A 23,093-nucleotide genomic window follows, 5' to 3' on the forward strand; every position below is an offset into this window, starting at 1 on the left:
TTAGTTTTTTTTTGCTTTTTGCTTCTGTTTAGGCATAAATATTTGATCTAGCCTCTGGTTAGATATGTTTTCATGTTTTAATTAGTGTTTGTGCCAAGTTAAACCTATAGGATCTTCTTGGATGATAGTTATTTGATCTTGCTGAAAATTCCAGAAACTTTTTGTTCACGAAAATAATTTTTAAAAATCACTAGAACGTGATAAATTATTGATTCCAATTGCTTCTGATCAATAAACAAATTATCTAGGTCTTCCTAGTTTTGCTGAATTTTTGGAGTTCCATAAGTTTGCGTTAGTTACAGATTACTACAGACTGTTCTGTTTTTGACAGATTCTGTTTTTCGTGTGTTGTTTGCTTATTTTGATGAACCTATGGCTAGTAAAATAGTTTATAAACCATAGAGAAGTTGGAATACAGTAGTTTTAACACCAATATAAATAAATAATGAGTTCATTACGGTACCTTGAAGTGGTGTTTTGTTTTCTTTCGCTAACGGAGCTCGCGAGATTTTCTATTAAGTTTTGTGTTGTGAAGTTTTCAAGTTTTGGGTGAAAGATTTGATGGATTATGGAAGAAGGAGTGGCAAGAGCCTAAGCTTGGGGATGCCCATGTCACCCCAAGATAATCTAAGGACACCTAAAAGCCAAAGCTTGGGGATGCCCCGGAAGGCATCCGCTCTTTCATCTACTTCCATCGGTAACTTTACTTGGAGCTATATTTTTATTCACTACATGATATGTGTTTTGCTTGGAGCGTCTTGTATGATTTGAGTCTTTACTTTTTAGTTTACCACAATCATCCTTTCTGTACACACCTTTTGAGAGAGTCACACATAAATTAGAACTTGTTAGAATACTCTATGTGCTTCACTTATATGTTTTGAGCTATATAGTTTTGCTCTAGTGCTTCACTTATATCTTTTAGAGCACGGTGGTGGATTTGTTTTATAGAAACTATTAATCTCTCATGCTTCACTTATATTATTTTGAGAGTCTTAAAATAGCATGGCAATTTGCTTTAATTATAATATCATGAGAAATTTGATGCTTGATAATTGTTTTGAGATATAAAGGTAGTAATATCATAGTTGTGCTAGTTGAGTAATTGTGGAATTGAAAAATACTTGTGTTGGAGTTTGTGATTCCCGTAGCATGCACGTATGGTGAACCGTTATGTAACGTAGTCGGAGCATGAGGTATTTATCGATTGTCATCCTTTGTGTGGCGGTCGGGATCGTGCGATGGTTAACTCCTACCAACCCTTCCCTAGGAGCATGCGTAGTAGTACTTTGCTTCGAGGGCTAATAAATTTTTGCAATAAGTATATGAGTTCTTTATGACTAATGTGAGTCCATGGATTATACGCACACTTACCTTTCCGCAATTTTCTAGCCTCTTCGGTACCGTGCATTGCCCTTTCTCACCTTAAGAGTTGGTGCAAACTTCGCCGGTGCATCCAAACCCCTGATATGATACGCTCTATCACACATAAACCTCCTTATATCTTCCTCAAAACAGCCACCATACCTACCTATTATCGCATTTCCATAGCCATTCCGAGATATATTGACATGCAACTTTCCACCGTTTCATTTATCATGACACGCTCCATCATTGTCATATTGCTTTGCATGATCATGTAGTTGACATTGTATGGCAAAGCCACCATTCATAATTCTTTCATACATGTCGCTCTTGATTCATTGCATAACCCGGTACACCGCCGGAGGCATTCCCATAGAGTCATATTTTGTTCTAAGTATTGAGTTGTAATTCATGAGTTGTAAGTAAATAAAAGTGTGATGATCATCATTTTTAGAGCATGTCGCTCTTGATTCATTGCATATCCCGGTACACCGCCGGAGGCATTCCCATAGAGTCATATTTTTTTCTAAGTATTGAGTTGTAATTCATGAGTTGTAAGTAAATAAAAGTGTGATGATCATCATTTTTAGAGCATTGTCCCAAGTGAGGAAAGGATGATGGAGACTATGATTCCCCCACAAGTCGGGATGAGACTCCGGACTAAATAATAATAATAAAAGAGGCCATAAAAAAAGAGAAAAGGCCCAAATAAAAAAATGAGAGAAAAAGAGAGAAGGGACAATGCTACTATCCTTTTACCACACTTGTGCTTTAAAGTAGCACCATGATCTTCATGATAGAGAATCTCCTATGATATCACTTTCATATACTAGTGGGAATTTTTCATTATAGAACTTGGCTTGTATATTCCAATGATGGGCTTCCTCAAATGCCCAAGGTCTTCGTGAGCAAGCAAGTTGGATGCACACCCACTTAGTTTCTTTTGTTTGAGCTTTCATACACTTATAGCTCTAGTGCATCCGTTGCATGGCAATCCCTACTCCTTGCATTGACATCAATTGATGGGCATCCCCATAGCCCGTTGATTAGCCTCGTTGATGTGAGACTTTCTCCTTTTTTGTCTTCCCACATAACCCCTACCATTACACCTTATTCCATCATAGTGCTATATCCATGGCTTGCGCTCATGTATTGTGTAAGAGTTGAAAAGGCTGAAGCGCGTTAAAAAGTATGAACCAATTGCTTGGCTAAAACCGGGGTTGTACATGATATGAATATTTTGTGTGGGGAAGATGGAGCATAGCCAGACTATATGATTTTGTAGGGATAACTTGCTTTGGCTATGTTATTTTGATAAGACATAATTGCTTGGTTAGCATGCTTGAAGTATTATTGTTTTTATGTCAACATTAAACTTTTATCTTGAATCATATTAAATCTGAACATTAGTGCCACAACAAGAAGAATTACATTGAAATTATGCTAAGTAGCATTCCACATCAAAAATTCTGTTTTTATCATTTACCTACTCGAGGACGAGCAGGAATTAAGCTTGGGGATGCTTGATACGTCTCCAACGTATCTATAATTTGTTATTGTTCCATGCTATATTATATTCTATTTTGGACATTATCGGGCTTTATTATACACTTTTATATTATTTTTGGGACTAACCTATTAACCGGAGGCCCAGCCCAGAATTGTTGTTTTTTGTCTATTTCAGAGTTTCGTAGAAAAAGAATATCAAACGGAGTCCAAACGGAATGAAACCTTCGGGAACGTGATTTTCGTAACGAACATGATCCAGAGGACTTGGACCCTACGTCAAGGCATCAACCAGGAAGGCACGAGGTAGGGGGCGCACCTACCCCCTGGGCGCGCCCTCCACCCTCATGGGCCCCACATTGCTCCACCGACGTACTTCTTCCTCCTATATATACCTACGTACCCCCAAACTACCAGATACAGAGCCAAAAACCTAAGTCCACCGCCGCAACCTTCTGTACCCGTGAGATCCCATCTTGGGGCCTTTTCCGGAGCTCCGCCAGAGGGGGCATCGATCATGGAGGGCTTCTACATCAACACCATAGCCTCTCCGATGATGTGTGAGTAGATTACCTCAGACCTTCGGGTCCATAGTTATTAGCTAGATAGCTTCTTCTCTCTTTTTGGATCTCAATACAATGTTCTCCCCCTCTCTTGTGGAGATCTATTTGATGTAATCTTCTTTTGCGGTGTGTTTGTTGAGACCGATGAATTGTGGGTTTATGATCAAGTTTATCTATGAACAATATTTGAATCTTCTCTAAATTCTTTTATGTATGATTGGTTATCTTTGCAAGTCTCTTCAAATTATCAGTTTGGTTTGGCCTACTAGATTGATCTTTCTTGCAATGGGAGAAGTGCTTGGATTTGGGTTCAATCTTGCGGTGTCCTTTCCCAGTGACAGTAGGGGCAGCAAGGCACGTATTGTATTGTTGCCATCGAGGATAACAAGATGGGGTTTATATCATATTGCATGAGTTTATCCCTCTACATCATGTCATCTTACTTAAAGCGTTACTCTGTTCTTTTGAACTTAATACTCTAGATGCATGCTGGATAGCGGTCGATGTGTGGAGTAATAGTAGTAGATGCAGGCAGGAGTCGGTCTACTTGTCTCGGACGTGATGCCTATATACATGATCATACCTAGATATTCTCATAACTATGCTCAATTCTATCAATTGCTCAACAGTAATTTGTTCACCCACCGTAATACTTATGCTCATGAGAGAAGCCACTAGTGAAACCTATGGCCCCCGGGTCTATTTTCCATCATATTAATCTTTCATTACTTAGTTATTTCTAGTGCCGTCTTTATTTTGCTTTCTTTACTTTGCATCTTTATCATAAAAATACCAAAAATATTATCTTATCATATCTATCAAATCTCACTCTCGTAAGTGACCGTGAAGGGATTGACAACCCCTTTATTGCGTTGGTTGCGAGGATTTATTTGTTTGTGTAGGTGCGAGGGACTCGTGCGTGACCTCCTACTGGATTGATACCTTGGTTCTCAAAAACTGAGGGAAATACTTACGCTACTTTGCTGCATCACCCTTTCCTCTTCAAGGGAAAACCAACGCAGTGCTCAAGAGGTAGCACCGGGGACCTCAGCCTTTGGCCTTCTTGCCAGTACTAGGTGTACCCGATCCTTCAACAATCATCACTGCCTTATCCTTCCACTTCTTATTACGTGTCTTGCTCTTCTTCTGACTGGTTGACTAATCATCATCCTCTGAATCGACATTGATGCAATCTTCCTCTCCGGGCAACTTCCTTCCCTCCTCCATTCGAGCACACTTATCTACCAAGGTGTAGAGCTCCTTCATAGTCTTGGGCAACCGAACGTTCATCTTGGAACGGATCCGGCGGTTGCGCACATTGGACTGGAAGGCAGCTATCACAACTGTTGCATGGATATTTGGGATGTTCCTATGGACCTTGCTGAATCTCTGTAAATACTTATGGAGGGTTTCTCCTTCCTTCTGTTGGAGAAGCTGCAAGTCACTGGGTCGACCTGGCTCTTGATGGCCGCCACTGAAGGCACCAATGAACTCGTGGCACAGGTCAGCCCATGACGAGATGCAGTTCTTCGGCAGGTGCAAAAGCCAAGACCTCATATTGGAGTTGAGAGCCAAAGGGAAGTAGTTGGCAAACACCTTCTCATCTCTTCCCCCGGCAGCCTGAAGAGCGATGGTGTAGATGCTCAGAAACTCTACCGGGTTCAGCCTCCCATCATACTTCTTGGGTATCTCTGGCTTGAACGTGCGAACGTATGGCCAACAGACTTCCCTTAGCTCACGAGTAAAGGCAGGGCACCCAACCTCGAAAGGTAGGCACCCACCAATACCGAGCGCAGGCTCGTTGACGTCGGGGCCATCGCACCTGTTGGTTCGGCAGTGGTCATCGCGGCATCGCACGATGATGACGCGTGCACCTCCCGCCTGCCTATCCTCCGGGGCTCTCCATCGGCCTGAATGTGCTTGAGGGTCAGAAGAAGCCATCAAGACGTTGTCAGGTTCTTGATTCTGCTACGCCCACGCCGGCTGCTGTGGCGGGGACTGCACCGTGGGGGTGCCCCTTCCGTATGGCCAGCAGCACGAGCCGTGGTCGTCGCTTGGGGAGGCCGTGGCGGGCCAGCTCACTGCAAGCCCCCAGCTTCGGCGAAACCGAGCAGACTTTGGATGGTGGCACGCCATTCGTCCATCTGCTCGGCCACTGGCGGAAACCTCAGCAGCAGCTGATCCTGCGCCATGGCCTCTATGGTTGTACTTGCATGGATGATGACGAAGTAGATCGCACCGTCGCCCAGCTCCTGGTTGTGCCAACGGCGGCAGTATTGCACCCCCGCTGTTGCGGGGCAGCCACCTAGATGGCAGGGTGGCGCGGCGAGGGCACTCGAGGGCCAGCGGCTCCGTCCGGGCGCAGCAACTTGGTCGACTCATCCCGGGGAGGTGCACGCGCTGCAGTCGCTCCCATGGTGGGGGCGGCTGGAGGGCGGTGATTCGCCCTGGAGCGAGTGCCATTGCTGTGGTTGTGCCCGTCGGCGGGAGGAAGGGTTGCGGACGGAGTAACCCCTTCACCCGTACCTTGTGGAGCGTGGCTGTCGGGGCGTTGTTCATGTTGTTCTCCTCCGATGTTTCCCGCTCCAGTGTTGGCCACGGGGGAAATGGTTACGGTGCCGCCTGCGCCGGCCACATCACCAGCAGCGTCCACGCCCTCGCGTGTCTCCGCATCCCCCGCGGCATTAGAGGCCGCGGGCGGCGGAGCCTTCGAGGTGGATGGATGAGCCGAAGCACCGCATTTCTTCTTGGGCGCCATGGTTGACGGCGTCGTCGAAGATGAAGACGGCGATGAAGATGACGCGTTGCACACGCTTTCAGGTTCGCGCAAGCGGTCCCCCTACCTGGCGTGCCAAAGATGTCGTGGGAAACCACGGCCACCTATGGGACCAAGGGCCCCTTGCTGGTTCGGCAGGGGGGACGTCGCGTTGCACAAAGAGCAGAAGAACGTGGGGGCAGCGTGGCAGCGATCACATAGGCAATTTTACCCAGGTTCAGGCCACCGTGAGGCATAAAACCCTACTCCTGCTTTGGTGGATTGATGGTGGAAGAATGGTGGTCGAGCGTAGTACACTTGCCCGGCAGGGGCGGTAGCGACTACGCGCGTACTGGTGTGTGTTGTCCAACTTTCCAACCCTCTCTACGGTCGCCATGCGCCTCCTTTTATAGATTAAGGGGTCACCACAATGGAAAAATAGTCATTATGCACTGATATGATAGTAAACAGTGTTATCATACCTAACTCTGCAGGCTGACAGGGTTCATTAAATGCACTGCTCAACATCACATCGTCACTTGCCCGGCAAGCCTTGCCGGGCTATTTTGCCAGCTTCGCACCTGCTCGTTTGACACGTTGCAGGACGGGTGTCGTTCGTGGGCACCTCCCATAGAGAAAGGCCACCATGTGGCAAATGGCTGCCACTTAGTCACTTTGCGGCTTGACACCGCATCGATCGTCGACGTGGGTCATGGTGGAGTGGTTGAGTGAGGTGGATTTGCCTCCGCGAGTCCCGGCAGGCCCTGTCGGGACGTCTTGGTCTTCTTCTTCTAGGGGATGACCCTGTCCTTGTCGAGCTCGCCTGCCCGGCAAGGGAGGCTTTTCCCCTGGTGGCATCTTACTCTTCAGGCTTGATCTTAGTCCTCTGAATCTGCATGTTGGTCTTTCGAAGCTCTTGGCTCCTTGTACTCTGACTTGGGTTGGTGCATCAATCCTGCTCCCGTGCATGTGCACAGTATGGGCAACAGACCCAAGGTTTGTTGCACCGGCATGATAGCCCTGCAAGTGCACATGATTTAGTTTAGCCTTTTTGAAGTAAGAGTATCGATCCCACAGGGAGCACAAGAATCAGACTTTTGCCTCTTATGAAGAATTATGTATTTTTGTTCCTGCAGATAATTGTAGACTCAAAGCAAAGTGAGGGCAGATAAAAATGATTGTTGAGTAGTGTTGTGACTTGTAACTAAATAACATAAAAGTAAAAGTAGTGCAAGGATTGTAATGACGAGTGAAACAACAGAATAAAAAGGCATTCTTAGGGAGTCCGGAATCCCCATTGGTATGTTTCTAGCGCACATATGCACAAGCATAGCATAGATCGGATACTTGAGCCACTGTTGACGATTATGCTAGGCGGAGCCGGGTACAGTACCGTGTGTCATCAGGGAAACATTGTTACGGACCCTGCGTCAACAGGGGACATTGTTACGTAAAACATTGTTACCGACCATACATTGCGAATAGAAAACATTGTTACTGACCATGGCTTGCGAACAGAAAACATTGTTACGCAAATATTGCTATGGACCCAGCTTATTTACATAGGCCTGGTCGTAGAACAATGTTATGGACCAGAGGTTGAACCGGGACAAGCGTCAACAAGGGAACATTTGGATTACGTACTATTTGTGAGTTACGTTGCAAATCATATACTTTTGATTATAAATTTCATAAGCTCGTTTATTATGGAAGATCCACTAGCCAGGAACAGAAAAAAGGCTTAGGTTTTAGACGGACCATTTGTAAATCAAAATAGAAAAAGAAATCTAGATATTCTCTTCTCTGCTGCTAACAATGTTATCCCGGGAAAATAGCAGCAAAGTGTTTAGTAGAAAAGTAGTATGGAAGTAACGGTAATAGTGGCAAAAGTAACAGTAGCAGTTTTGTAACAATTGTAACAGTGGCAACGGAAAAGTAACTTAGCAAAGATCAATATGAAATGAACTCGTAGGCAATGGATCAATGATGGATAATTATGTCGGATGGCATTCATCATGCAACAGTTATAACATAGGGTGACACAGAACTAGCTCCAATTCATCAATATAATATAGGCATGTATTCCGAATATAGTCATACGTGCTTATGGAAAAGAACTTGCATGACATCTTTTGTCCTACCCTCCCGTGGCAGCGGGGTCCTAATGGATATTAAGGCCTCCTTTTAATAGAGTACCGGACCAAAGCATTAGCACTTAGTGAATACATGAACTCCTCAAACTACGTTCATCACCGGGAAGTGTCCCGACTATTGTCACTCCGGGGTTTCCGGATCATAACACGTAGTAGGTGACTATAACTTGCAAGATAGGATCAAGAACACAAATATATTCATGAAAACATAATAGGTTCACATCTGAAATCATGGCGCCCGGGCCCTAGTGACAAGCATTAAGCATAGCAAAGTCATAGCAACATCAATCTTAGAACATAGTGGATACTAGGGATCAAACCCTAACAAAACTAACTCGATTACATGGTAAATCTCAACCAACCCATCACTGTCCAGCAAGCCTACGATGCGATTACTCACGCATGGCGGTGAGCATCATGAAATTGGTGATTGAGGATGGTTGATGATGATGATGGCGACGAATTCCCCTCTCCGGAGCCCAAAACGGACTCTAGATCTGCCCTCCCGAGGAAGAACATGAGGTGGTGGTGGCTCTGTATCGTAAAACGTGATGAATCCTTCTCTCTAATTTTTTCTCCCCAAACATGAATATATGGAGTTGGAGTTGAGGTCGGTGGAGGTCTGTGGGACCCACAAGACCAGAGGGCGCGCCCTCCACCCTTGTGGACAGGGTGTGGGTCCCCTTCGGTTGATTCTTTCGCCAATATTTTTATTTATTCCAAAAATTATCTCCGTGAAGTTTCAGGTCATTCCGAGAACTGTTATTTCTGCACAAAAATAACACCATGGCAATTCTGCTGAAAACGACATCAGTCCGAGTTAGTTCCATTCAAATCATGCAAATTAGAGTCCAAAACAAGGGCAAAAGAGTTTGGAAAAGTAGATATGATGGAGACGTATCAACTCCCCCAAGCTTAACCCATCGCTTGTCCTCAAGAAATTCAGTTGACAAACTGAAAGTGATAAAGAAAAACTTTTTCAAACTCTGTTTGATCTTGTTGTTACAAATATGTAAAGCCAGCATTCAAGTTTTCAACAAAGACTATGAACTAACCATATTCAAAATAACATTTAGGTCTCACATTTACTCATATTAATGGCATAATCAACTAGCGAGCAATAATAATAAATCTCAGATGACAACACCCGTGAAGATCAAGGACTGACTAGACATTGTAATTCATAAATCTCAGATGATATGATATAACAAGATGGTATCTCGCTAGCCCTTTCTGAGACCGCAAAACATAAATGCAGAGCACCCGTGAAGATCAAGGACTGACTACACATTGTAATTCATGGTAAAAGAGATCCAATCATAGTCATACTCAATATAAATTAATAGCAATGCATACAAATGACAGTGGTGCTCTCTAACTGATGCTTTTTATAAGAGGATGATGACTCAGCAATAAAAGTAAATAGATAGACCCTTCGCAGAGGGAAGCGGGGATTTGCAGAGGTGCCAGAGCTCGAGTTTTTGAAATAGAGATAAATAATATTTTGAGCGGCATGCTTTCATTGTCAACATAACAACCAAGAGATCTCGATATCTACCATGCTACATACATTATAGGCGGTTCCCAAATAGAATGGTAAAGTTTATACTCCCCCACCACCAACAAGCACATTCCACGACTGGTCCGAAACAACGGGTACCGTCCAACTAACAACAATCCTGGGGGAGTTTTGTTTGCAATTATTTTGATTTGATTTGAGCATGGGAGTGGGCATCCCGATTACCAGCCATTTTCTCGTGAATGATGAGCGGAGTCCACTCATCATGAGAATAACCCACCTAGCATGGAAGATATGGATAGCCCTAGTTTCTACATGAGCGATTCGAGCATACAAAACAGATTATCATTTGAAGGTTTAGAGTTTGGCACATGCAAATTTACTTGGAACGACAGGTAAATAGCGCATATAGGTAGGTATGGTGGACTCATATGGAACAACTTTGGGTTTATGGAAGTGGATGCACAAGCAGTATTCCCGCTTAGTACAAGTGAAGGCTAGAAAAAGACTGGGAAGCGACCAACTAGAGAGCGACAACAGTCATAAAAATGCATTGATATTAACCAACATTGAATGCAAGCATGAGTAGGATATAAATCACCATGAACATAAGTATCGTGGAGGCTATGTCGATTTTTTTTCAACTACATGCGTGAACATGTGCGAAGTCAAGCCACTCGAATCATTCAAAGGAGGATACCATCCTATCATACTACATCACAACCATTTTAAAAGCATGTTGGCACGCAAGGTAAACCATTATAAACTCCTAGCTAATTAAGCATGGCATGAATAACTATAATCTCTAGTTGTCATTGCAAACATGTTTCATTCATAATAGGCTGAATCAGGAACGATGAACTAATCATATTTACAAAAAACAAGATAGGTCGAGTTCATACCAACTTTTCCTCATCTCAATCATTTCATCATATATCATCATTATTGCCTTTCACTTGCACGACCGAACGGTGTGGATAATAATAGTGCACGTGCATTGGACTAAGCTAGAATCTGAAAACATTTATTCAAAGGAGAAGACAAGGTAATATGGGCTCTTTGTTAGATCAACAATAATGCATATGAGAGCCACACAACATTTTCATCGTGGTCTTCTCCTCTCGACCCCCAAAGAAAAGAAAACAATTTCAAAGAAACGCACTGAAATGTTTTTGGAGTTTTTTGGTTTTCTAAAGAAAATAAAACAAGGACGAGAAAAACTATTTACACGGGAAAGATCCCAACAAGTAAAAGAAGAACGAGAAATCTTTTTGGGTTTTCTTTTATACTACTATTAAGCATGGAAAGTAAACTACAACTATTTTTTTGTTTTTATTAAGGTTTTTCAAACATGCAAGAAGAAAGCGGGAAAAGAAATAAACTACATGGATAATAGAATGAAAAAGTATGAACACCGACAACTAGAATGAGTGTGTGAACATGAATGCAATGTCGGTGGGAAATACGTACTCCCCCATGCTTAGGCTTTTGGCCTAAGTTGGTCTAAGGCCACCACTGGCCCGAATGATATCCGAAATCATAGTTGGGGTCGTATTGTGCTGCGGCAGCTACCGCTTAGCGAGCTGCCTCCTGGAGGCGAGCAGCCTCCGCTGTTCTCTCATACTCGTTTGCCTCCTCTCTAGTTATAAAATATCTCCCATTTACCTGGAATTTAAAGAAGGCAAGAGCAGGATGGGTAATATGGACGGCACGCCGTCTGTCAAAGATTAATCGGTACTGGAGGGACTGTTCGTTCCTCTCAAGAAACCGGCAGCATATCATAGCATTATAATCTAGAAAAGCGGGTGGCAACTTAATGTCATTCCCTCTTATGGGCACACCAAGATAATTAGCTAAACGAGTTGCATAAATTCAACCAAATAAATCTCCCTCTTTAGCATTAAGATGTAACCTCCTCACAATAATAGCCCCCAAGTAATATCGCTTATCACCTAACACCGCACACTTGAGGACACTAAGATCTGGAACGCAAAGGTGGCAATGATCATGTTTACCGTTAAGGCACCTACCTATAAAGAGAGCAAAATAATGTATGGCAGGAAAGTGAATGCTCCCTATGGTAGCTTGTGTGATATTTCTAGTTTCTCCCACAGTGATGATAGCGAGGAAGTCATTGTATTCAGATTTGTGAGGCTCACTAAAGAATACACCATTGTGGAATTTTGCATGCATCACTAAAATCTTCTAAGTCCATGGTATAAGATTTATCATAGAGATCAAACAGGACAGTATGAGTATTGCGCATGGATGAAAATTCAAACCTCCACACCAAGGCATCGGTGAGGTAATAGTATTGTCAGCACTTATCTGATATGAAGTCCTCAAGATCAGCATTCTATACATACGCATCAGATTCATCCTTGAAGCCTGCCCGAACCATAAATTCATCTGACGGCCATTCACAAGGCCGCACTTGAGCTTCCCTTGGTGGTTCGAGGTCCGGCTCACGTATCGCGAGTCTCGGTGCTTGCTTTCTCGAAGAACCACCTTGGTACATTTTCCTAGACATTTTTCTTCCTCTGGAAAATTTCTAAAAAATTTAGTGACTCAAAATAAAAGTGAACCAAACTCAACAAGATTGATAGCAACAACTCCTACAAATGCCTAGAGGATAAATCATGCATCAAAACTACTTTGGACCATATAAATTTGACATGCAAGCTCAAGAACAAGGTCACCACAGCAGCAAAAATTTGCAGTAAATAAAGCACTAGAACAAAAACTAATTGGACCATTGGAGGAGTCACATACCGAAGAACAATCCCCCAAAGTAGTTTTGTGAATGGAGCTTTGAGCAAGGAGATCGAAAATGGCAGCAAAGTGAGCAAGAACACGGGTTTGAGCTATGGGATGATTTTTCTGGAGGAAGACGAAGTGGATGGGTGCTGGAATAAGTGGTGGGGATCCACATGGAACCCATAAGACAGGGGGTGCGCCCAGGGGGTAGGGCGCACCCTCCACCCTTGTGGCCCACTGGTGAGGCTCCCTGGTGTGTGTTCAGTGCCAGAAATTCTTAAATATTCTATAAAGAATCATACTAAATTTTAGGGCATTTGGAGAACTTTTATTTTGGGACATTTTTATTGCACGGATAATTCAGAAAACAGACAGAAAATACTATTTTTGCTTTATTTATTCTAAATAACATAAAGTAAAAGATGGGTACAGAGAGTTGTCATTCTAAATCCATCCATCTCATGCTCATCAAAAGGAATCCATTAACAAGGTTGATCAAGTCTTATTAACAAACTTCTTTCGGATAACATGAAACCGGAGAATTTTTTAATAACACTAGGTTACCTCAACACGGATATGCATCTCCCCAACAATAAGAATATAATATTTCTTTTTGACAGTAGGAAGAGGGAATTCAAAACCTCTAATAGAAATAGTTGGAATTTTCCCAACAGAATTGATACTATGAACTTGAGGTTGTTTCTTCGGAAAGTGTACCGTATGCTCATTACCATTAACATGAAAAGTGGCATTGCCTTTGTTGTAATCAACAATAGCCCCTGCAGTATTCAAAAAGGGTCTACCAAGGATGATCGACATAGTGTCGTCCTCAGGAATATCAAGAATAACAAAGTCCGTTAAGATAGTAATGTTTGCAACCACAACAGGAACATCCTCACTAATACCAATGGGTATAGCAGTTGATTTATCAGCCATTTGCAAAGAAATTTCAGTAGGTGTCAACTTATTTAATTCAATTCTACGATATAAAGAGAAAGGCATAACACTAACACCGGCTCCAAGATCACACAAAGCAGTTTTAACATAGTTTCTTTTAATGGAGCATGGTATAGTTGGTACCCCTGGATCTCCAAGTTTCTTTGGTATTCCACCCTTTAAAGTACAATTAGCAAGCATGGTGGAAATTTTAGCTTCAGGTATCTTTCTTTTATTAGTAACAATATCTTTCATATACTTAGCATAAGGACGCATTTTAAGCATATCAGTTAAACGCATACGCAAAAAGATAGGTCTATTCATTTCAGCAAAGCGCTCAAAATCCTCATCATCCTTTTTCTTGGATGGCTTAGGAGGAAAGGGCATGGGATTGTGAACCAATGGTTCTCTTTCTCTACCATGTTTTCTAGCAAAGAAGTCTCTCTTATCATAACGTTGATTCTTTGATTGTGGGTTATCAAGATCAACAACAGGTTCAATCACTACATCATTATCATTACTAGGTTGAGCATCAACATGAACGTCATTATTAGCATTATCACTAGGTTCATGTTCATCACCAGATTGTGCCTCAGCATCAGAAATAGAAATGGCATTGGGATTCTCAGGTGTGTCTATAATAGGTTCACTAGCATGCAAAGTCCTATCAGTTTTCTTTTTCTTTTTATTACTAGGACTAGGTGCATCAGTATTAGTTCTCTGAGAATCTTGCTCAACTCTCTTAGGATGGCCCTTAGGATACAAAGGTTCCTGGGTCATCTTACCACCTCTAGTCATAACACTAACAGCATTATCACTGTTCTTATTATTCAACTCATTAAGCAAATCATCATGTGCCTTAAGTACTTGTTCTACTTGAGTTGTAACCATGGAAGCATGTTTACTAATAAGCTTAAGATCATTAACAGTTCTACTCATATAATCACCCAAGTGGTCAATTATGTAAGCATTACATTTCAATTGTCTACTAACATAAGCATTGAATTTTTCTTGTTTAACAATAAAATTATCAAACTCATCCAAGCATTGACTAGCAGACTTATTATGAGGAATATCACCTTCATCAAATCTATGGAGAGAGTTTACCTCTACTACCTGTGTCGGGTTATCAAGACCATGTATTTATTAAATAGGCGGTAAATTCTTAACATCTTCAGCTTTAATACATTTTTCTTTCATAGATTTCTTCGCCTCTTGCATATCTTCAGGACTGAGTAATAAAATACCCCTTTTCTCCGGAGTTGGCTTAGGAGTTGGTTCAGCAAGTGTCCAATCATTATCATTACTCAATATATTATTCAATAGCAATTCAGCTTGCCCAACAGTTCTTTCCCTGAAAACACAACCAGCACAACTATCCAGGTGGTCTCTGGAAGCATCGGTTAGTCCATTATAAAAGATATCAGGTATTACATTTCTCTTAAGAGGATGATCAGGCAAAGCATTAAGTAATTGGAGAAGCCTCCCCCAAGCTTGTGGGAGACTCTCTTCTTCAATTTGCACAAAATTAAATATTTCCCTTAAGGCAGCTTGTTTCTTATGAGCGGGGAAATATTTTTCAGAGAAGTAGTGAATCATATACTGGGGACTACGCACACAACCAGGAGCAAGAGAATTAAACCATAACTTAGAATCACACTTTAATGAGAAAGGAAACAACTTAAGGATATAGTAATAGCGAATTTTTTCCTCATGAGCAAATAGGGTGGCTATATCATTCAATTTAGTAAGATGTGCCACAACAGTTTCAGATTCATAACCATAGAAAGGATCAGATTCTACCAAAGTAATTAAGTCAGGATCAATAGAGAGTTCATAATCCTTATCAGTAACAAAGATAGGTGAAGTAGCAAACATAAGGTCATATTGCATTCTAGCATTCAAAGACTTTTCTTTCAGCTTAGCTAACAGTTTCTTAAGATCATCTCTAACGTTACAAGCAAGAAAGTCTCTAGCAGTTTCCTCGTCCATAATATAACCCTCAGGTACAACAGGAAATTCATATCTAGGGGGAGAATCATAATCTTTAGTTTCAATAATATCATCAGTTTCAGTAATTTTATTCTCTCTAACCCTAGCAAGTTGTTCATCAAGAAATTCATCTAGCGGCACAGTATTATCAAGCACAGAAGCAGTATCATCATAAGCATCATGCATAGTAGAAGTGGCATCATCAATAACATGCGACATATCGAAACCAATAGAAGTTGTAGGTGTCGCAAGTTTACTCAAAACAGAAGGAGAATCAAGTGCAGAGCTAGATGGCAGTTCCTTACCTCCCCTCGTAGTCGAGGGAAAAATCTTAGTTCTTTGATCTTTCAAATTCCTCATAGTGATCAACAGATATAAATCCCAAGTGACTTAGAGAATAGATCTATGCTCCCTGGCAACTGCGCCAGAAAAAGGTCTTGATAACCCACAAGTATAGGGGATCGCAACAGTTTTTGAGGGTAGAGTATTCAACCCAAATTTATTGATTCGACACACGGGGAGCCAAAGAATATTCTCAAGTATTAGCAGCTGAGTTGTCAATTCAACCACACCTGAAAGACTAAATATCTGCAGAAAAGTGTTTAGTAGCAAAGTAGTATGAAAGTAACGGTAACCGTGGCAAAAGTAACAGTAGCAGTTTTGTAATAATTGTAACAGTGGCAACGGAAAAGTAACTTAGCAAAGATCAATATGAAACGAACTCATAGGCAATGGATCAATGATGGATAATTATGTCGTATGGCATTCATCATGCAACAGTTATAACATATGGTGACACAGAACTAGCTCCAATTCATCAATATAATGTAGGCATGTATTCCAAATATAGTCATACGTGCTTATGGAAAAGAACTTGCATGCCATCTTTTGTCCTACCCTCCCGTGGCAGCGGGGTCCTAATGGAAACTTAGGGATATTAAGGGCTCCTTTTAATAGAGTACCGGACCAAAGCATTAGCACTTAGTGGATACATGAACTCCTCAAACTACGGTCATCACCGGGCAGTGTCTCGACTATTGTCACTCCGGGGTTGCCGGATCATAACACGTAGTAGGTGACTATAACTTGCAAGATAGGAGCAAGAACACAAATATATTCATGAAAACATAATAGGTTCAGATCTGAAATCATGGAACTCGGGCCCTAGTGACAATCATTAAGCATAGCAAAGTCATAGCAACATCAATCTTAGGACAGGAGGTGGTGGCGGCTCCGTATCGTAAAATACGATGAATCCTTCTCTCTGATTTTTTTTCTGCCTGAACGTGAATATATGGAGTTGGAGTTGAGGTCGGTGGAGGTCTGAGGGACCCACAAGACCAGAGGGCGCGCCCACTCCCTGGGCGTGCCCTCCACCCTTGTGGACAGGGTGTGGGTCCCCTTCGGTTGATTATTTCGCCAATATTTTTTATTTATTCAAAAAATTATCTCCGTGAAGTTTCAGGTCATTCCGAGAACTTTTATTTCTGCACAAAAATAACACCATGGCAATTCTGCTGAAAACAGCGTCGGTTCGGGTTAGTTCCATTCAAATCATGCAAACTAGAGTCCAAAACAAGGGCAAAAGAGTTTGTAAAAGTAGATACGATGGAGATGTATCAGAGGCCTCGGTGTTGTTCGCCTCGCGAGGCGGGGGGCCTCGTGAGGGTCTTGCTCGTAAAGTCCTGATGCTAGGCCGGGCCGGCCTAATACGTCTCCAACGTATCTATAATTTTTTATTGTTCCATGCTATTATATTATCATTGTTGGATGTTTTACAATCATTTTTATAGTTATTTCATATCATTTTTTGGTACTAACCTATTAACACAGTGCCAAGTGCTAGTTGTTGTTTTCTGCATGTTTTTTACATCACAGGAAATCAATACCAAACGGAGTCCAAACGCAGCGAAACTTTTTGTGGATTTTTTTGGACCACAAGACATCCAGTGGGCCAGAGAAGTGCCTGGGGGGTGCTCCGAGGGGAGCACAACACACCAGGGCGCGCCTGAAGGCCCAGGCGCGCCCTGGTGGGTTGTGCCCACCTCGGGTGCCTCCCGAACCACCTTTTTACTCTGTAAATACCCCAATATTCCAGAAACCCTAGGGGAGTCAACGAAAATCAATTCCAGCCACCGTAAGTTCCAGAACCACCAGATCCAATCTAGACACTATCACGGAGGGGTTCATCATGTCCATTTGCGCCTCTCAAATTATGCGTGAGTAGTCTTTTGTAGACCTACGGGTCTGTAGTTAGTAGCTAGATGGCTTCCTCTCTCTCTTTTGATTCTCAATACAATGGTCTCTTGGAGATCCATATGATGTAACTCTTTTTGCGGTGTGTTTGTCGGGATCCGATGAACTTTGAGTTTATGATCAGATCTATGTTTTTATCCATGAAAGTTATTTGAGTCTTCTTTGATCTCTTATATGCATGATTACTTATAGCCTCGTATTTCTTCTCTGATATTTGGGTTTTGTTTGTCCAACTTGATCTATTTATATTGCAATGGGAAGAGGTGATTTGTGATGGGTTCGATCTTATGGTGCTTGATCCCAGTGATAGACATGGTTGCTTGTTGATATGCTTGAGTATTTAAGTCTCATGTCAAAACCAGACCATTGCTTTGAACCATATAAAAGTCCAAATGTCCATGCTACAAAGAAAAGAATATGAGATGAATATGTTAGGCAGCATTCCACATCAAAAATTCTGTTTTTATCATTTACCTACTCGAGGACGAGCAGGAATTAAGCTTGGGGATGCTGATACGTCTCCAACGTATCTATAATTTTTGATTGTTCCATGCTGTTATATTATCATTCTTGGATGTTTTACAATCATTTTATATCATTTTTTGGTACTAACCTATCGACATAGTGCCAAGTGCCAGTTGATCTTTTCTGCATGTTTTTTACATCGCAGGAAATCAATACCAAACGGAGTCAAAATGCAGCGAAACTTTTTGTGGATTTTTTTGGACCAGAAGACATCCAGTGGGCCGGAGAAGCGCCTAGGGGGTGCTCCGAGGGGAGCACAACTCACCAGGGCGCGCCTGGAGGCCCAGGTGCGCCCTGGTGGGTTGTGCCCACCTTGGGTGCCTCCCGAACCGCCTCTTTACTCTATAAATACCCCAATATTCCAGAAACCCTAGGGGAGTCGACGAAAATCAATTCTAGCCGTTGCAAGTTCCAGAACCACCAGATCCAATCTAGACACCATCATGGAGGGGTTCATCATTTCCATTGGTGCCTCTCCGATGATGCGTGAGTAGTCTTTTGTAGACCTACGGGTCCGTAGTTAGTAGCTAGATGGCTTCCTCTCTCTCTTTTGATTCTCAATACAATGGTCTCTTGGAGATCCATATGATGTAACTCTTTTTGCGGTGTGTTTGTTAGGATCCGATGAACTTTGAGTTTATGATCAGATCTATGTTTTTATCCATGAAAGTTATTTGGGTCATCTTTGATCTCTTATATGCATGATTTCTTATAGCCTCGTATTTCCGATATTTTGGTTTTGTTTGGCCAACTTGATCTATTTATCTTGCAATGGGAAGAGGTGCTTTGTGATGGGTTCAATCTTACGGTGCTCGATCCCAGTGACAGAAGGGGAACCGACACATATGTATCATTGCTATTAAGGATAACAAGATGGAGTCTATTTCTACATAAATAGATCTTGTCTACATCATGTCATCGTTCTTATTGCATTACTCCATTTTTCCATGAACTTAATACACTAGATGCATGGTGGATAGCGGCCGATGTGTGGAGTAATAGTAGTAGATTCAGGCAGGAGTCGGTCTACTAATCTTGGACGTGATGCCTATATAATGATCATTGCCTGGATATCGTCATGATTATTTGAAGTTTTATCAATTTCCCAACAGTAATTCGTTTACCCACCGTTTGCTATTTTCTCGAGAGAAGCCACTAGTGAAATCTACGGCCCCCGGGTCTCTTCTTTATTATATTTGCCTTTGTGATCTATTTTATTTGCCTTTATTTTCAGATCTATTAAACCAAAAATACAAAAATACTTTGTTGCACTTTATTTTATTTGGTGTTCGATCTATCAATCTATTACAACTTTCTCCCGTCCTTGTGCCAATTTCTGGCGCCGTTAGGCGAAAGGGATTGACAACCCCTTTAACACGTCGGGTTGCGAGTATTTGTTATTTCTGTGTAGGTGCTATTTACGTAGTGTTGCTTGGTTCTCCTACTGGTTCGATAACCTTGGTCTCGTCACTAAGGGAAATACCTACCATTGTTGTGCTGCATCATCCCTTCCTCTTTGAGGAAATACCGACGTAGTTCTAGCAGACATCAAAAGGAATTTCTAGCGCCGTTGCCGGGGAGGATCAAGTCAAGATAGTCTCCCGGCCACGTGCCAATTTCTGGCACCGTTGCCGGGGAGACATCATCAACATCTACCAGGTTCCTACTCAGAAATCTCATCTCCTCGCAATTTACCTTATTTGCCATATGCCTCTGGTTTTCCTCTCCCCCACTTCACAAAAATTTGTCGTTTTATTCGCCCTCTTTTTCGTTCGCCGTTTTCTAGTCAGATCTATCTTTTGCTTGCAATCATGACTGATTTCGGTATGGCAGCAGCAGATGATGGCCTAACTCCTAAGATTAGATGTATGGGCAATCTGGATGCTAAAACTTTTATCTTGGGGCAAGGGAATGTTATGGGTAAAGAACGTATCCAAGATTTTTTTTATTGTGTTGGAAATTTGAGTCTTGATGATGCTGCTATACTTAGAAGGACTAGATTTTATTTGGAAGCTATTTCAGCACTAGTTCTGAAACTTGAAAGTAAATTTATCCGTACCCATCCTACTTTGCAAAGATTGTTTTTTGAGCTTCCCGTTATAAAGAATCCTAAATCTAAAAAGTTGGCCACTCTCGTTCTTATGAATGAATTTGACTACATAATACGGGAAGCTAGGGAAATCTTTGATTTTTATGGTATGAATCATGAAAATCCCATGATAGATGAAATTCTTTACAATAGTGATTATGCATTAAGACATTTGCTTGGGGATAATCAAATCTTTGATGTGAATCTTAAAAAGGAAGTCCCCATTTTAGATGTAATCCAACAAGTTTTCAATAATGTTAATCAACATTACTCTTGGATTGTTGTCGGAAATCAAAGGGGTTATGATGATGGGCAACTTAATAGTGCTAAGGTTTCTATGGATAATATGTTTTATGTTGTCTTTACAAAACCTCATGACAAAAACACCTCTAAGGAAGTTAAGGAGAAGGGTGACAATACTTAGATCCTTTTGTTTATGCCTAGCTAGGGGCGTAATGTGGCACCCCGGCTCAGAGAAACCGGAACGCCCCGTATTCCAGCCCAAAGATCGAGGAGAAGTCTTCTGGAATACGGCACTACTTAGCATAGAACAAACCAGCTTTCTATTATTACACGAATGTGAATACAAGGTCTCCGATATTACAATGAATAACATCGGCACGGCGACACTACACCATCCTCAGTTGCTCTATGCAAGCAGCAGAACAACTCGAAGCAGCGGAAAAACTTCTAGCAGCAGAACAACGACGACGGTGGTGAACTCCACTTCGCAGGGACTCTGGCTGGAATGTTTATCCTAGCTCGCGAACACAGGAACAACACCAAACAAGCAAGCAATCCAGGCACGACCTGCAAGCTGGCATGACACGCCAGGTTAGTACATTGAATGTACTTGCAAGCTCACAATAACCAGAAGCATTACAGACAAACAACAGCATGGCAATTACAGGTTAAGCAGGAATTATCATGAGATCATCAGAATAACATGGCATGAACAACATGGACATGATACAGGTAGAACAACATGAGCATGGCATGAACATATAGATTTGATGCTACTAGCATGCAACATGATGACACTATATGCACTATTTATTCTGCTCGGGTTACTACGTAACCATCACATGCATCACTTACCAACCTCGGACATCACACGATTATCTCAGGATCAAATCAAGCTTGGTATAAACAATACCGTATTAATCATTAAATGACCACAAGGAGCTTGATCTTTACCCATGCTTCTCGCACAACATCACGAATATCCAACAACTCGGTATCCTCGATACCACGGTGATCATTCCGGCGATCACAACCATGACCAACACTTGGTCTCAAACGGTGATCTTTCCGGCGATCACAACCAACTTATCTCATCATCGAACTGGGGTTGTCATTAATCAAATTATTATTAATACTGTTCACTCACGGTGTGACCGACACGAACTGGGCCCTTATCCGCGGGCGCGGCTATCGATAGATTTAATATACACTCTGCAGAGGTTAGTACACTGTACCCACACTACGGAACCCATGGCCTCGCACTCCCATTCGGGTGGACCAACGGTGTTCCGACAAAACCGATCTACTGCCATGACACTCTCCCGGCCACTCCGGCTCACTCCCCACTAGGCTAGTCCTGGGTGGCCCCGTGTCTACCAAAGACACAACAACCACCGTTGTGGCCAAAACGTCCCTCACGGGGACCGTCCCTCACGGGGACCGGATCCATAATAACAACAACGAGCACACAAGGTTATGTCCGCCTACCTGATCAGGGTAGCGCGCGCCCATAACCTTCCCTTGTTGGAGGCACCGGTGAGAGGCACGACAATAGACCCAGTTAGGACCTTCCCATAAAGGTAAGCGTGGTTGCACTAGTCAGTTTTGATATGGTGGCACCATGACTCAGCCAACAGTTGTTCAAGTTCAATTTAATCCGATTAAACTTGAATGCAATATGCTGAGCCATGATAAAATAACATGATGCATTTACAAAGCATGAGCATGATATCAACATAAGCATGGGATGCAACATAACTATCCACCATATCAACTATGAATAATCTCCAACTGAACATGGCATAATGACGAGCATAAATATTACAAGTGCAACACTACTCATAGCATAACATGACCACTAGCATCAACCATAAATACCATGCAAGAACTCATCAATAACATTACCGAGTAAACACTTAACCAACTAGTAGTAAAGGAACAATGCATATTAACAGTACTCGGTAACCGATGTTAGTCATGCACCGAAGAACATGACCAACCCAACACGTACTACTATCAAGCATGGCAATATGAAAGTAATACTAGCAACTAGCAGGGTAGGATAACCAGGTGCATAACAACATAGCAAGCAAGTAAGCACTAACCCAGAAGCATTACCGAAACAATGATAACCATATTTTAAACAAGCAATCATTTAATAAAGATTCAAGTTGAAAACCATGGCTATTGCATGACTATCATGCAAGTGGATATTGTGGCTTGCCTGGGAGTGAAGAAGGCATCGGGGAGAAGTGCGGTGAAGCCGCGGAAAGACTTGCTGGAAACAGTTCTCTCTCGGAGGGGCTGTTTACGTGCAAGGGCAAAAAGCTCATTTTCACAGTGTCAAACCATAGTGAAAATGAAACCAACAGAACGGGCTCGACGAAACGAAGACGTGGGCTTTGGAATCACCTCATTTGGAGTTGCGAGCAAA

The sequence above is a fragment of the Triticum aestivum genome, chromosome 4D (genome assembly GCF_018294505.1).
Source record: "Triticum aestivum cultivar Chinese Spring chromosome 4D, IWGSC CS RefSeq v2.1, whole genome shotgun sequence".
Taxonomy (NCBI): Eukaryota; Viridiplantae; Streptophyta; class Magnoliopsida; order Poales; family Poaceae; genus Triticum; species Triticum aestivum.